The sequence below is a fragment of the Passer domesticus genome, chromosome Z (genome assembly GCF_036417665.1).
Source record: "Passer domesticus isolate bPasDom1 chromosome Z, bPasDom1.hap1, whole genome shotgun sequence".
NCBI lineage: Eukaryota > Metazoa > Chordata > Aves > Passeriformes > Passeridae > Passer > Passer domesticus.
The window spans coordinates 84,179,682-84,195,156 of NC_087512.1; positions in this window are offsets into that span (position 1 = coordinate 84,179,682).

The following is a 15,475-nucleotide window of genomic DNA, read 5'->3' on the forward strand; positions in this document are numbered from 1 at the left end:
CGTGCCCCCGGTCACGGTGGCCCTGTTCTTTCTGCGCCGGAGACGCAGGAACCTCCGCAGTGCCTGCAGCAAAAGGAAGGGCGGGAAGAGAGGGACGTTCCATGGTCTGCTCCTAGCGTGGGGCTGGGCTGAGCAGGGCCAGCAGGCCCGGCCCAGGTGGGGATGGCCGCAGGTACCTGCGCCGCTCTACGGAAGCGGCCGCGGGTGGGCTCCTGCTCTTGAGACCGGTCCTTGGCTGCATCTGGCAAAGAGGGAGAGCAGCCGGAGCTGAGGGGCTGTGGGAGAGGCCGGAGAACACAGGCCAGCCCTGCACTCCCCAGGCAGGGAAAGGCCCCTGCCCGTCTGGGAGATGGGGCATAGCTGCCATCGGGGGGGCAGTCCCTGCCCCTGTCCCATCCTGTCCGTGGGCATGTCCATAGGGATGGGATGAGATGGGATGGGATGGGATGGGATGGGATGGGATGGGATGGGATGGGATGGGATGGGATGGGATGGGATGGGATGGGATGGGATGGGATGGGGCGGGATGGGGCCTAGGCTGGCTGCAGGCACCAGTGCTGCGGCCCAGCTGCGCCACTCACCGTCCTGCAGTGTCTGCAACTGCTCCAGCTCTGCAGGCTGCTGCACTGGGGCAGCTGCAGGGCCGTTCTTTTTCTTCCCCTGAAGCCTCCGGAATAGGCTGAGCACTTTGCTCGCCATCCCGCTGCCCGACCTGGAGGGACAGATGCCTCGGCAAAGGTCGGAGTCAGCGGTGCCGCAGTTGTGCCTTGCAGGCACCTGCGACAGGGAGGCCTCAGGAGGATGAGAGGACAGCAAGTCCTGCCCTGTGTTCTCGAGGGCTCCTGCCACAATGACAGGAGACTCCTCGTGAAGGATGGAGTTCACCAACTCCCACGGCCTGGCCACAGGGGCACCGGCCGCAGGGATGGGAGATGCCTCGGAAAGACTCCGAGTCAACGTGTCCCGAGGTCTGGCCGCGAGGCCAGCCGCAGGAGTAGCGCGTCGGGAAAGCTCCGGGTGGGCAATGAACGAGCTGGCTGTGCGGCGGATCCACACAGCACCACTCTGTCACGTCCTGTCCCGTCGCGTGCACCGAGCACTCTGGCGTGGCCGTGACGCTGCCAGCACCTATGTCAGCGCGTGTCACAAAGGGCTGCTGCCACACCCTGTTCCACTGCGCCGCACGGTGACCCTGCTGCACCGTGTCACAAGGGGCCCTTGGTGACGCTGCCACGTGCCCCAGGGCCACCCCCTCCCCAGGCAAGGCGCCCCTGCTTGGAAGGAATCCGTTGCCCCGAGTGTCTAACACAGCCCTGGACACACCAAGGCCGGCCAAGTGCTCAGGGAAGGCCTCTCCACGTCTGTGCCCGGCCCGCACAGCCCAACTCGGTGTGGCCCTGGAGCAGAGCGGCTTCCAGCAAGCAAGAAGCAAATGCATCTTGCCAAGAACTAAAACACACCAGCTAGGGAAGATGGCATTAATAAAGGCCTTGGAATTCACAGCTCTCTGAGAGGCATCTTGCTGGGCAGAGGTGATCCGCCTCTGTGCTGTGCTCAAAGGGGGGAACACACCCTACCACAGGTGCTTGGCTTGGTCTCCGCAAGCCCAGGCTGGTGCCAAAGCTGCTCTTGACAGCCTTCTCCCTTCCCACGCCCCACTGCCAAGTGCAAGGGGCCTCAGGGACAGAAAGGAGAGCAGGGAGGCAGAGGCAGACAGCTGCACCTACATCACTGGGGGGGCTCCTGGGGAAGCACTTTGCTTGAGAAGCAAGCCCCTCTCTTCCAAAGGCATTTCCACAAATGCGCACATTTCCCGGGGAGCACCAACACACACTTCAGAAACTCTGGCAAGGCTGAATTCCTTCTGCTCCTTGCAGCCATGGCACTCCAGCTCGAGCTTCTCTTTCTTCCCCCGAGTATGTTTCCACGGGTCCTTTCTGGCACGCAGCCCTGGGCCCCCTATAAACAGGAGCTGCCCGCAGCCTCCTCATGTGCCTGAACTCCTGCCTGCGCTCAGGGCAGCAAAAGCAGGCTGTTGCCAGCCAGGGAGCGGAGCCCTGTTCCCGCAGGAGGCTCTGGTCAGCCCCTTCCCCACTGTGCACGCAGCACTTCTCCTGCCTGCCCAGAACGCTCCTGGCAGAGCAGAGCACAAGCTGGCCGGCTCTGGGCTCAGCACAGCCCAAACACAGGCGCACCTCAAACACAAAGCAGCAGCTGTTTTGCAGCCATGCCCCAGAGAGATGGCAAGGATCCCCTGCCCCTGGGCTCACTTGCTTGCCTTTCTGACTGGCTCTGAGGCAGGGGCAGCGCTTCCTGGCTTGTGGGGAGAGCAGAGGCGCCGCAACCACACGCAGCGTGCAGGCACTGCCTGACAGCACTGCCTCCACTGGGACGCTCGCGCCTCTGAGCCTCTGCCACTCCGCTGCTGCTGCTGCTGCTGCTGGTGCAGCTTCATTTGCTTTTTGGCACAGCCAGAGCTCACTGCTAGGCCACGCTGGTCTCTGGTTCTGCCCTCTTCCTGTCCCTGTGTAGGGCTGGAGCATTGCTGTGCTTTCAGGAAGCTTTCTGTGAAGACTTCCAGCATTGCAAGCTCCTTTGCCCTCGCTGGATGCCTGCCATGGAATCCCTCACGGCTGGCTTCAGAGCACACCCCAAGCCGGCTCTTCTAAAACCCAGGGTCACTGTCCCCCTCAGCGTGCTCAGCACGACCTTCAACTCCACGGTGCTGTGCAACTGGAGCAGCAGGACAGGGACCTTTGCAGCCTGAGCTGCCCTTGTTCCTCTCTGCCCGTGCACAGACGACAGCATGGAAGAGAACGGCAGCAGGGCCCTGCGTGTCCCCGGGCTCAGGATTTGTGCTGCTTCAGCTCCACAGACAGAGCCATGGCTTAAGTGAAAACGCCAAAATGTTTATTAAGGGAAGGCAAAGTGAAGGGGTGAACTGGGAGGGAAAACAGGGGATTGGCAGGGCCAGGGGGCTGGAGGGAGGGAGCTGCAAACAGGGAGCAAGAAGGCAGGAGCTCCTGGAGCTTGCCACAGGCTCAGCTGTGAGCAGCAAGAGCTGGGCCTGGAGCTGCAGCTGGTCCCCTCTGCTCTGCAGGTGCTCCCATCTTCAGTGGGAACTGGGGGTGGCCAAAGGACGCTGGTTCTTCCCATCCTGCAGGCGCAGTTCGGCAGATCTTGCGTCGAAGGTCAGATTGACAGGGGGAGGCTGGAGCCCGCCAGGCGCCAGGGCAGGAGGGGGCCGAGCCCTCTCCCATGGATACAGCAGCATCCCACAAAACCTCACCTTGGCCACGTGCCAAGCACAGGAATAGAGGGAGCAGGCTCTGGCTCAGGATTCTCGTGAGAGCCTCTTCCCCCTCTTCCACTCCCAGCTCCATCACCTGGCTGAAGAGCTGAATGGAGAGCAGCTGCAGCTGGCTCTTGTCCTGCAAGGAAAGGAAAAGTCCTAAGCACCAAATGCTCCCGACCCATTGAAGCAAAGGCCCAAAAATGCAGAGAGCACAGAGTTTGCAGGCAGGGGCCAGTGCTCTTGGCTGGGGGCACAGAGCCTTACGTTGTCAAAGTGTGGCATCTGGGGCTCAGCCAGCTTCAGGCTGGTGATGCTGGGTATCTTGAAATCTTTGTCCTGCAGCACGTGCGTGAGCACGGAGAGGCTGGTCCAGAGCATCTCTGCATTGGGATCACGCAGCTGCTGCAGCAGGTGTTGATAGAGGCCGTGTATTCCTCCGCCCTGTGTGCAAGACGAGGCTGTGCTGTGAAGCCGTGAACGGCTGCAGCAGCAGCAGCTGCTGGTGGCACTGGGGCAGCTGAAGCAGGAGGCAGGAGAGCTGGGAGCAGCTGCCTCTGCTGGCAGAGGCCAGCCAAGGCCAAAGGTGTGTGTTCCCCCGCCCCACGCTGCCAGCGCGGCTTCAGCCACTGCCCCCTTCTCACCAGCGAGGGCTCCTTGCTGAGCAGCACGAGGCCTCTGAGCTGCAGGCGCAGCCTGTCCCTGCACTGGCTGGGCAGGTGCCTGGATAGGAGCCAGAGGGCACTGGGACCATGTCGGCTCAAGTCCAGACAGTCCAGGAGCTGAAAGGCACAGGGCAGTGACGGGGGAGCCGGCCGGCAGGAGCCCGGAGCCGCACAGGGCCGGGCCCCTGCAGCAGCGGCAGCGGGCGCGGGCAGCGTCCCAGGCGGCTGCGGCTAGCAGAGGCCCCAGAGCTGGGAGGCAGCTCAGGCAGGCAGCGCTGGCCGTCAGGCTCACCTCCACAAAGAAGGCCAGGGCAGGCAGATCCCGGCGTGGCTGCTTGCGGATGAGCAGGCTGAGCAGGTGCGAGGCCATGTGGGGACACAGGGGGCTCAAGCCACGGCGCATCTCCCTGGCAGGGGAAAAAGGCACCAAGGCCCTGAGGCGGCGGGCAAACCTCTCCCAGGAGTGAGTGACAGAGGTCTGATCTTTCCCCAGCACTCTGCAAGGGGACACGGGCCCCTTGGCAGGCGGCTGCTCCTGGGCATCCTCCTCTGCCAGGCTTGTGCAGTCTGCTTGGCCGTGCCTCGGTGGCAAGGCCCTCTGGCTTACGGCCGCAGGGACTGCATGGGGCACTCCGGGCACGGGGCACAAATGCTGGCAGTGGCGGAGGGGAGAAGGGGGTCTCACCTGGCCAGCAGGCCCGCTGCCTCGTGCTGGGTGTTGGCACAGAGCAGGGCGTCCCAGACCTGTGTGTGCTCCAGAGCCACCAGCTTCTTGTGGAAGCCCAGTCGGGAGAGCAGAGCCTTCATGGTGTGCACTGCAAACCTGTGTGCCGAGCAAAGGCCGGGTCACGCTGGGAGCACTGGCCCTGGCCACAGGGGGCATGGGAAGGACAGGGCGACTGGCACCTGTTGGGGTCGCTGGGAAGGCCGTGTTCCTCCCGGCACACTCTCCAGAAGCTGCGGGTCTCAACGTCCTCTGGCATCTGCTCTGTGGCAGAGAAAATTTCCAAGAGCAGATCCACCAGCAGCTGGGGAGAATAAATGAGCATCCCGTAGCGCCACTGGGATGTGGGGACAATCCTCCGCAGCACCAGAGTTGCCTGCAAGAGACAAAGCACCCCGAGGCAGCGCTCAGTGCCCAGGTGCCCATGAGGCAGGGCCCGAGGGGAGAGGCAGGGCGGGCAGCCAGCCTGCTGCCCCTGAGCCTGCCCTGAGCCCAGCTTTCAGCCCAGGCCGGGAGCTGCAGCGTGGGGAGAGCATGGAGAGCTGCTGGAGAGGTGACCTGGAGGGCCAGCAAAGGCCAGCTCCAGAAACTCACAGCAAGGGCAAAGGCGGCCTCATTCCCGCTGCAGAAGATCGGGCCGTGCGGTGGCTGCTTCTCTACTACGGAGAGCAGCGCCGGAAGGACCTCGTCCACGGCGACTTCTGAGGTGGCCATGGCCCTCCACATCAGTGTGGCAGCTCTGTGGGACCAGAGCTGTGTGTCAGCACCCTGCCCCGTGCAGCTGCGTGGGGCCAGGTGACAGAGCCCCGGTACCCTGAGGGGCCGGGAGGGAGCATGGCAGCAGGCTTGGGAAACAGAGGTGCCCGAGGGGCCCTACGGGCCGGTGAGCACCGAGCTCCCGAGTCACCTGTGCCCCGTACCTGTCACACAATGGGGCACAGTGCAGGAGGCTCATGACCACGTGAGCGGGATGATCTTCTGTCAGGCTCACGATGGCCATTTGCAGCCCGGCGTCCACGGTGTCCCAGGACGCCAGTCTCTCCAGGATGGCCCTGACCGTGGCTAGCACCTGGAGGGAACGGCATGGGGGAGACTTGGTGTGCTGTCCTAGGCAGCAGCTTGCCCAGCTTCCTTCCCCCAGGAAGTGCTTGCCTTCCCACCCCACTGTGATGGCCCCAAAGGCTGAGCTGGACCAGCGGACATGGCTTGAGGGGCCACGTGATCCTGGGAGGCCTTCAGCCCCGGCCCCAGGCTGCTTGCCTGCTGCAGAGAAGAAACACCCTTCTGGCAAAACTCCAGACTGGGTGCAGGACTCACAGTCAGGGCAGTCACGGCGTCCGTCTCTTGGATGGCCTGATTGAGGGTGTTTGTGGTGGCCATCCCCTCAGTCAGGGCCATGTCAGCCTCCGCCCGGCCCTCGGCCGCTGCCCGCTCACAGCTTGCAGCCAGCTCAGCGGGCACAGTGCTGGCAGCAGGCTCTGCCCGCAACTGGCTGGGCATGGAGTCGGGCTGGGCCGTGCCCCCGGTCACGGTGGCGCTGGTCTTTCTGCGCCGGAGACGCAGGAACCTCCGCAGTGCCTGCAGCAGAAGGAAGGGCGGGAAGAGAGGGACGTTCCATGGTCTGCTCCAAGCGCGGGGCTGGGCCGAGCAGGGCCAGCAGGCCCGGCCCAGGTGGGGATGGCCGCAGGTACCTGCGCCGCTCTACGGAAGCGGCCGCGGGTGGGCTCCTGCTCTTGAGACCGGTCCTTGGCTGCATCTGGCAAAGAGGGAGAGCAGCCGGAGCTGAGGGGCTGTGGGAGAGGCCGGAGAACACAGGCCAGCCCTGCACTCCCCAGGCAGGCAAAGGCCCCTGCGTGCCCGGGGGACGGACCACGACTGCCATCGGGGGGGCAGTCCCTGCCCCTGTCCCATCCTGTCCGTGGGCATGTCCATAGGGATGGGATGGGATGGGATGGGATGGGATGGGACGGGACGGGACGGGACGGGACGGGAGGGGACGGGACGGGACGGGACGGGACGGGACGGGACGGGATGGGATGGGATGGGATGGGATGGGATGGGATGGGATGGGATGGGATGGGATGGGGCCTAGGCTGGCTGCAGGCTCCAGTGCTGCGGCCCAGCTGCGCCACTCACCGTCCTGCAGCGGCTGCAACTGCTCCGGCTCTGCAGGCTGGTGCACTGGGGCAGCTGCAGGGCCGTTCTTTTTCTTCCCCCGAAGCCTCCGGAATAGGCTGAGCACTTTGCTCGCCATCCCGCTGCCCGACCTGGAGGGACAGATGCCTCGGCAAAGGTCGGAGTCAGCGGTGCCGCAGTCATGCCTTGCAGGCACCTGCGACAGGGAGGCCTCAGGAGGATGACAGGACAGCAAGTCCTGCCCTGTGTTCTCGAGGGCTCCTGCCACAATGACAGGAGACTCCTCGTGAATGATGGAGTTCACCAACTCCCACGGCCTGGCCACAGGGGCACCGGCCGCAGGGATGGGAGATTCCTCGGAAAGACTCCGAGTAAACGACTCCTTAGGCCTGGCCGTGAGGCCAGCCGCAGGAGTAGCGCGTCGGGAAAGCTCCGGGTGGGCAATGAACGAGCTGGCTGTGCGGGGGATCCACACAGCACCACTCTGTCACGTCCTGTCCCGTCGCGTGCACCGAGCACTCTGGTGTGGCCGTGACGCTGCCAGCACCTATGTCAGCACGTGTCACAAAGGGCTGCTGCCACAGCCTGTTCCACTGCGCCGCACGGTGACCCTGCTGCACCGTGTCACAAGGGGCCCTTGGTGACGCTGCCACGTGCCCCGGGGCCACCCCCTCCCCAGGCAAGGCGCCCCTGCTTGGAAGGAATCCGTTGCCCCGAGTGTCTAACACAGCCCTGGACACACCAATGCTGGCCAAGTGCTCAGGGAAGGCCTCTCCACGTCTGTGCCCGGCCCGCACAGCCCAACTCGGTGTGGCCCTGGAGCAGAGCGGCTTCCAGCAGGCAAGAAGCAAATGCATCTTGCCAAGAGCTAAAACACACCAGCTAGGGAAGATGGCATTAATAAAGGCCTTGGAATTCACAGCTCTCTGAGAGACATTTGGGGTTCTTGCTGGGCAGAGGTGATCCGCCTCTGTGCTGTGCTCAAAGGGGGGAACACACCCTACCACAGGTGCTTGGCTTGGTCTCCGCAAGCCCAGGCAGGTGCCAAAGCTGCTCTTGACAGCCTTCTCCCTTCCCACGCCCCACTGCCAAGTGCAAGGGGCCTCAGGGACAGAAAGGAGAGCAGGGAAGCAGAGGCAGACAGCTGCACCTACATCACTGGGGGGACTCCTGGGGAATCACTTTGCTTGAGAAGCAAGCCCCTCTCTTCCAAAGGCATTTCCACAAATGCGCACATTTCCCGGGGAGCACCAACACACACTTCAGAAACTCTGGCAAGGCTGAATTCCTTCTGCTCCTTGCAGCCATGGCACTCCAGCTGGAGCTCCTCTTTCTTCCCCCGAGTATGTTTCCATGGGTCCTTTCTGGCACGCAGCCCCGGGCCCCCTATAAACAGGAGCTGCCCGCTGCCTCCTCATGTGCCTGAACTCCTGCCTGCGCTCAGGGCAGCAAAAGCAGGCTGTTGCCAGCCAGGGAGCGGAGCCCTGTTCCCGCAGGAGGCTCTGGTCAGCCCCTTCCCCACTGTGCACGCAGCACTTCTCCTGCCTGCCCAGAACGCTCCTGGCAGAGCAGAGCACAAGCTGGCCGGCTCTGGGCTCAGCACAGCCCAAACACAAAGCAGCAGCTGTTTTGCAGCCATGCCCCAGAGAGATGGCAAGGATCCCCTGCCCCTGGGCTCACTTGCTTGCCTTTCTGACTGCCTCTGAGGCAGGGGCAGCGCTTCCTGGCTTGTGGGGAGAGCAGAGGCGCCGGAACCACACGCAGCCTGCAGGCACTGCCTGACAGCGCTGCGGCCACTGGGACGCTCGCGCCTCTGAGCCTCTGCCACTCCGCTGCTGCTGCTGCTGCTGCTGGTGCAGCTTCATTTGCTTTTTGGCACAGCCAGAGCTCACTGCTAGGCCACGCTGGTCTCTGGTTCTGCCCTCTTCCTGTCCCTGTGTAGGGCTGGAGCATTGCTGTGCTTTCAGGAAGCTTTCTGTGAAGACTTCCAGCATTGCAAGCTCCTTTGCCCTCGCTGGATGCCTGCCATGGAATCCCTGACGGCTGGCTTCAGAGCACACCCCAAGCCGGCTCTTCTAAAACCCAGGGTCACTGTCCCCCTCAGCGTGCTCAGCACGACCTTCAACTCCACGGTGCTGTGCAACTGGAGCAGCAGGACAGGGACCTCTGCAGCCTGAGCTGCCCTTGTTCCTCTCTGCCCGTGCACAGACGACAGCGTGGAAGAGAATGGCAGCAGGGCCCTGCGTGTCCCCGGGCTCAGGATTTGTGCTGCTTCAGCTCCACAGACAGAGCCATGGCTTAAGTGAAAACGCCAAAATGTTTATTAAGGGAAGGCAAAGTGAAGGGGTGAACTGGGAGGGAAAACAGGGGATTGGCAGGGCCAGGGGGCTGGAGGGAGGGAGCTGCAAAGAGGGAGCAAGAAGGCAGGAGCTCCTGGAGCTTGCCACAGGCTCAGCTGTGAGCAGCAAGAGCTGGGCCTGGAGCTGCAGCTGGTCCCCTCTGCTCTGCAGGTGCTCCCATCTTCAGTGGGAACTGGGGGTGGCCAAAGGACGCTGGTTCTTCCCATCCTGCAGGCGCAGTTCGGCAGATCTTGCGTCGAAGGTCAGATTGACAGGGGGAGGCTGGAGCCCGCCAGGCGCCAGGGCAGGAGGGGGCCGAGCCCTCTCCCATGGATACAGCAGCATCCCACAAAACCTCACCTTGGCCACGTGCCAAGCACAGGAATAGAGGGAGCAGGCTCTGGCTCAGGATTCTCGTGAGAGCCTCTTCCCCCTCTTCCACTCCCAGCTCCATCACCTGGCTGAAGAGCTGAATGGAGAGCAGCTGCAGCTGGCTCTTGTCCTGCAAGGAAAGGAAAAGTCCTAAGCACCAAATCCTCCCGACCCATTGAAGCAAAGGCCCAAAACTGCAGAGAGCACAGAGTTTGCAGGCAGGGGCCAGTGCTCTTGGCTGGGGGCACAGAGCCTTACGTTGTCAAAGTGTGGCATCTGGGGCTCAGCCAGCTTCAGGCTGGTGATGCTGGGTATCTTGAAATCTTTGTCCTGCAGCAGACGCGTGAGCACGGAGAGGCTGGTCCAGAGCATCTCTACATTGGGATCACGCAGCTGCTGCAGCAGGTGTTGATAGAGGCCGTGTATTCCTCCGCCCTGTGTGCAAGACGAGGCTGTGCTGTGAAGCGGTGAACGGCTGCAGCAGCAGCAGCTGCTGGTGGCACTGGGGCAGCTGAAGCGGGAGGCAGGAGAGCTGGGAGCAGCTGCCTCTGCTGGCAGAGGCCAGCCAAAGCCAAAGGTGTGCGTTCCCCCGCCCCACGCTGCCAGCGCGGCTTCAGCCACTGCCCCCTTCTCACCAGCGAGGGCTCCTTGCTGAGCAGCACGAGGCCTCTGAGCTGCAGGCGCAGCCTGTCCCTGCACTGGCTGGGCAGGTGCCTGGATAGGAGCCAGAGGGCACTGGGACCGTGTCGGCTCAAGTCCAGACAGTCCAGGAGCTGAAAGGCACAGGGCAGTGACGGGGGAGCCGGCCGGCAGGAGCCTGGAGCCGCACAGGGCCGGGCCCCTGCAGCAGCGGCAGCGGGCGCGGGCAGCGTCCCAGGCGGCTGCGGCTAGCAGAGGCCCCAGAGCTGGGAGGCAGCTCAGGCAGGCAGCGCTGGCCATCAGGCTCACCTCCACAAAGAACGCCAGGGCAGGCAGATCCCGGCGTGGCTGCTTGCGGATGAGCAGGCTGAGCAGGTGCCAGGCCATGTGGGGACACAGGGGGCTCAAGCCACGGCGCATCTCCCTGGCAGGGGAAAAAGGCACCAAGGCCCTGAGGCGGCGGGCAAACCTCTCCCAGGAGTGAGTGACAGAGGTCTGATCTTTCCCCAGCACTCTGCAAGGGGACACGGGCCCCTTGGCAGGCGGCTGCTCCTGGGCATCCTCCTGTGCCAGGCTTGTGCAGTCTGCTCGGCCGTGCCTCGCTGGCAAGGCCCTCTGGCTTACGGCCGCAGGGACTGTGTGGGGCACTCCGGGCACGGGGCACAAATGCTGGCGGTGGCGGAGGGGAGAAGGGGGTCTCACCTGGCCAGCAGGCCCGCTGCCTCGTGCTGGGTGTTGGCACAGAGCAGGGCGTCCCAGACCTGTGTGTGCTCCAGAGCCACCAGCTTCTTGTGGAAGCCCAGTCGGGAGAGCAGAGCCTTCATGGTGTGCGCTGCAAACCTGTGTGCCCAGCAAGGGCCAGGTCACGCTGGGAGCACTGGCCCTGGCCACAGGGGGCATGGGAAGGACAGGGCGACTGGGACCTGTTGGGGTCGCTGGGAAGGCCGTGTTCCTCCCGGCACACTCTCCAGAAGCTGCGGGTCTCAACGTCCTCTGGCATCTGCTCTGTGGCAGAGAAAATTTCCAAGAGCAGTTCCACCAGCAGCTGGGGAGAAGAAATGAGCATCCCGTAGTGCCACTCGGACGTGGGGACAATCCTCTGCAGCACCAGAGTTGCCTGCAAGAGACAAAGCACCCCGAGGCAGCGCTCAGTGCGGAGGTGTCCATGAGGCAGGGCCCGAGGGGGGGAGGCAGGGCGGGCAGCCGGCCTGCTGTCCCTGAGCCTGCCCTGAGCCCAGCTTTCAGCCCAGGCCGGGAGCTGCAGCGTGGGGAGAGCATGGAGAGCTGCTGGAGAGGTGACCTGGAGGGCCAGCAAAGGCCAGCTCCAGAAACTCACAGCAAGGGCAAAGGCGGCCTCATTCCCGCTGCAGAAGATCCTGCCGTGCGGTGGCTGCTTCTCTACTACGGAGAGCAGCGCCGGAAGGACCTCCTCCACAGCGACTACTGAGGTGCCCATGGCCCTCCACATCAGTGTGGCAGCTCTGTGGGACCAGAGCTGTGTGTCAGCACCCTGCCCCGTGCAGCTGCGTGGTGCCGGGTGACAGAGCCCCGGTGCCCTGAGGGGCCGGGAGGGAGCATGGCAGCAGGCTTGGGAAACAGAGAGGCCCGAGGGGCCCTACGGGCGGTGAGCACCGAGCTCTGGAGGCACTTGTGCCCCGTACCTGTCACATAATGGGGCACAGTGCAGGAGGCTCATGACCACGTGAGCGGGATGATCTTCTGTTAGGCTCACGATGGCCATTTGCAACCCAGCGTCCACGGTGTCGCAGGACGCCAGTCTCTGCAGGATGGCCCTGACCGTGGCTAGCACCTGGAGGGAACGGCATGGGGGAGACTTGGTGTGCTGTCCTAGGCAGCAACTTGCCCAGCTTCCTTCCCCCAGGAAGTGCTTGCCTTCCCACCCCACTGTGATGGCCCCAAAGGCTGAGCGGGACCAGCGGACATGGCTTGAGGGGCCACGTGATCCTGGGAGGCCTTCAGCCCCGGCCCCAGGCTGCTTGCCTGCTGCAGAGAAGAAACACCCTTCTGGCAAAACTCCAGACTGGGTGCAGGACTCACAGTCAGGGCAGTCACGGCGTCCGTCTCTTGGATGGCCTGATTGCGGGTGTTTGAGGTGGCCATCCCCTCAGTCAGGGCCATGTCAGCCTCCGCCCGGCCCTCGGCCGCTGCCCGCTCACAGCTTGCAGCCAGCTCAGCGGGCGCAGTGCTGGCAGCAGGCTCTGCCCGCAGCTGGCTGGGCATGGAGTCGGGCTGGGCCGTGCCCCCGGTCACGGTGGCGCTGGTCTTTCTGCGCCGAAGGCGCAGGAACCTCCGCAGTGCCTGCAGCAGAAGGAAGGGCGGGAAGAGAGGGACGTTCCATGGTCTGCTCCAAGCGCAGGGCTGGGCTGAGCAGGGCCAGCAGGCCCGGCCCAGGTGGGGATGGCCGCAGGTACCTGCGCCGCTCTACGGAAGCGGCCGCGGGTGGGCTCCTGCTCTTGAGACCGCTCCTTGGCTGCATCTGGCAAAGAGGGAGAGCAGCCGGAGCTGAGGGGCTGTGGGAGAGGCCGGAGAACACAGGCCAGCCCTGCACTCCCCAGGCAGGGAAAGGCCCCTGCCCGTCTGGGAGATGGGGCATAGCTGCCATCGGGGGGGCAGTCCCTGCCCCTGTCCCATCCTGTCCGTGGGCATGTCCATAGGGATGGGATGGGATGGGATGGGATGGGATGGGATGGGATGGGATGGGATGGGATGGGATGGGATGGGATGGGATGGGATGGGATGGGATGGGATGGCCAGGATGGGGCCTAGGCTGGCTGCAGGCACCAGTGCTGCGGCCCAGCTGCGCCACTCACCGTCCTGCAGTGGCTGCAACTGCTCCGGCTCTGCAGGCTGGTGCACTGGGGCAGCTGCAGGGCCGTTCTTTTTCTTCCCCCGAAGGCTCCGGAATAGGCTGAGCACTTTGCTCGCCATCCCGCTGCCCGACCTCGAGGGACAGATGCCTCGGCAGAGGTCCGAGTCAGCGGTGCCGTAGTCGTGCCTTGCAGGCACCTGCGACAGGGAGGCCTCAGGAGGATGACAGGACAGCAAGTCCTGCCCTGTGTTCTCGAGGGCTCCTGCCACAATGACAGGAGACTCCTCGTGAAGGATGGCGTTCACCAACTCCCACGGCCTGGCCACAGGGGCACCGGCCGCAGGGATGGGAGATGCCTCGGAAAGACTCCGAGTCAACGTGTCCCGAGGTCTGGCCGTGAGGCCAGCCGCAGGAGTAGCGCTTCGGAAAAGCTTCGGGTGGGCAATGAACGAGCTGGCTGTGCGGGGGATCCACACAGCACCACTCTGTCACGTCCTGTCCCGTCGCGTGCACCGAGCACTCTGGCGTGGCCGTGACGCTGCCAGCACCTATGTCAGCGCGTGTCACAAAGGGCTGCTGCCACAGCCTGTTCCACTGCGCCGCACGGTGACCCTGCTGCACCGTGTCACAAGGGGCCCTTGCTGACGCTGCCACGTGCCCCGGGGCCACCCCCTCCCCAGGCAAGGCGCCCCTGCTTGGAAGGAATCCGTTGCCCCGAGTGTCTAACACAGCCCTGGACACACCAAGGCCGGCCAAGTGCTCAGGGAAGGCCTCTCCATGTCTGTGCCCGGCCCGCACAGCCCAACTCGGTGTGGCCCTGCAGCAGAGCGGCTTCCAGCAAGCAAGAAGCAAACGCATCTTGCCAAGAGCTAAAACACACCAGATAGGGAAGATGGCATTAATAAAGGCCTTGGAATTCACAGCTCTCTGAGAGACATTTGGGGTTCTTGCTGGGCAGAGGTGATCCGCCTCTGTCCTGTGCTCAAAGGGGGGAACACACCCTACCAGAGGTGCTTGGCTTGGTCTCCGCAGGCCCAGGCAGGTGCCAAAGCTGCTCTTGACAGCCTTCTCCCTTCCCACGCCCCACTGCCAAGTGCAAGGGGCCTCAGGGACAGAAAGGAGAGCAGGGAGGCAGAGGCAGACAGCTGCACCTACATCACTGGGGGGGCTCCTGGGGAAGCACTTTGCTTGAGAAGCAAGCCCCTCTCTTCCAAAGGCATTTCCATAAATGCGCACATTTCCCGGGGAGCACCAACACACACTTCAGAAACTCTGGCAAGGCTGAATTCCTTCTGCTCCTTGCAACCATGGCACTCCAGCTCCAGCTCCTCTTTCTTCCCCCGAGTATGTTTCCATGGGTCCTTTCTGGCACGCAGCCCCGGGCCCCCTATAAACAGGAGCTGCCCGCTGCCTCTTCACGTGCCTGAACTCCTGCCTGCGCTCAGGGCAGCAAAAGCAGGCTGTTGCCAGCCAGGGAGCGGAGCCCTGTTCCCGCAGGAGGCTCTGGTCAGCCCCTTGCCCACTGTGCACTCAGCACTTCTCCTGCCTGCCCAGAACGCTCCTGGCAGAGCAGAGCACAAGCTGGCCGGCTCTGGGCTCAGCACAGCCCAAACACAGGCGCACCCCAAACACAAAGCAGCAGCTGTTTTGCAGCCATGCCCCAGAGAGATGGCAAGGATCCCCTGCCCCTGGGCTCACTTGCTTGCCTTTCTGACTGGCTCTGAGGCAGGGGCAGCGCTTCCTGGCTTGTGGGGAGAGCAGAGGCGCCGGAACCACACGCAGCCTGCAGGCACTGCCTGACAGCGCTGCGGCCACTGGGACGCTCGCGCCTCTGAGCCTCTGCCACTCCGCTGCTGCTGCTGCTGCTGGTGCAGCTTCATTTGCTTTTTGGCACAGCCAGAGCTCACTGCTAGGCCACGCTGGTCTCTGGTTCTGCCCTCTTCCTGTCCCTGTGTAGGGCTGGAGCATTGCTGTGCTTTCAGAAGCTTTCTGTGAAGACTTCCAGCATTGCAAGCTCCTTTGCCCTGGCTGGATGCCTGCCATGGAATCCCTCATGGCTGGCTTCAGAGCACACCCCAAGCCGGCTCTTCTAAAACCCAGGGTCACTGTCCCCCTCAGCGTGCTCAGCACCACCGTTAACTCCACGGCGCTGTGCAACTGGAGCAGCAGGATAGGGAGCTTTGCAGCCTGAGCTGCCCTTCTTCCTCTCTGTCCGTGCACAGAAGGCAGCAGGGAAGAGAAGGGCAGCAGGGTTCCGCGTGTCCCCGGGCTCAGGTTTTGGGCTGCTTCAGCTCCATGGAGATGCGGGTAATGTGGAAAAGCCAAACTCTTTATTAAGCAAAAGCCAAGGGAAGGGGTGAGCTGGGAGGTAAAAAACGGGGATGGGCAGGGCCTGAGGGCTGCAGGGAGGGAGATGCCAGCAGGGAGAGGGATGGCAGGAGCTACTGGAGCTTTCCACAGGCTCAGCTGTGAGCAGCT